This window comes from Lactuca sativa, chromosome 3 (genome assembly GCF_002870075.4).
Source record: "Lactuca sativa cultivar Salinas chromosome 3, Lsat_Salinas_v11, whole genome shotgun sequence".
Lineage (NCBI taxonomy): Eukaryota > Viridiplantae > Streptophyta > Magnoliopsida > Asterales > Asteraceae > Lactuca > Lactuca sativa.
Window position 1 is genome coordinate 46,021,160 of NC_056625.2, and position 1,331 is coordinate 46,022,490.

Genomic DNA, 1,331 nt, shown 5'->3' on the forward strand with positions numbered 1-1,331 from the left:
ATGCAACAACCCTCTTTCGTTGCGGCCTACCAATAAGAGTCACTGTTTTTGTATGATGTTCACCCACGTCTGGTGACGGCTCGCCATACGTAGGTGTATGCCCAACTTCCCCCTCAAAACCACCATATTCGAACTGTGTACCATGGTAATATGCTTCTTCCTCCTCTTCATTTGTCGTCTCCTCCTCCTCCTCCTCCTCCTCCTCCTCTACAAACCGTGTGTTTGGCTCATCTTTTTTTCTATAATATACGATCTACTTTAGAAGATAAGTCGGCCACAACGCCTAGTAGACGCTTCACTAATGCCTTTGCGTTAGTCTTCTTCTTTTTTACCACCTTCGTTGATGTGTCGCTTGACGTATAAGTTCTTTCTATTTCAGGATGTTGTGAGGAAGAAGCATTTGTGGCAGATTCAGTCGAAGATGTTTCCGACTTGTACATCTTTCTTCGAGGAGGCGAGGCAACAACAGGTGAACTATTTCGGACCGGACTATGTTGCCGTGGGGGAGGCATGGCAACAACAGGTGGGCTATTTCGGATCGGACTATGTTGTTGTAGGGGAGACTCTTCATGGCTAAGAGTCCAATTAACGTAGCGAACATAAAACGGCAACATCAGCTCCGTCGCGTTTGCCACGACTCAAATAGGTTCGTTGTTAGGCTACAAAAGTTAAAATCAAATTGTTAGTTTAAAATGAAAATACATTGGAATTTGTAAGTATAAATAATCCTTAATATAAAAAGCATACCACAGACACGTTGATTATTCGACGAAAGTTATCCCAAGATAACGGTGTTTGACTTCTCCATGACCTCATCCACGACAATTTTGTCGGCGTGCGTATATAAAAATTGGTTGCCTCAGGGAATGTCTCCAAAATCCATATCTATAGAAAAAAATGTAAGTATCATGCTATTGTAGTATAAAAATCATAATACAACGGTATTTTATACTACAAACCGAAGTTTAATGTTTTTATCGTATAAAAACAAACCTATGATAACTATTTAAATGTATTAGAAAGTAACCTTAAACGGAAGCATAAAACCGGGAACGATATACTTGTGTAGTTTCTTGGCTTCGGGATTGGCCTGCTTCAATAGTCTAAATTCTTCTATTTTCTTAAAAATTTCATGCATCATCCGCGAAGTATAGGTCCAAAAATACGTACCCCATGCAAACCTGCAATTTTCAATTTATTTATTATAATTATTATTATTCTATTGTATTTATACACAATATTTAAATGTAACACATGTTCCAATAATCTCTATTATCAGCAAGCTTGGATACTGCAGCAGGAATGCACGTTTTAACGTCATGTTCGTGGAG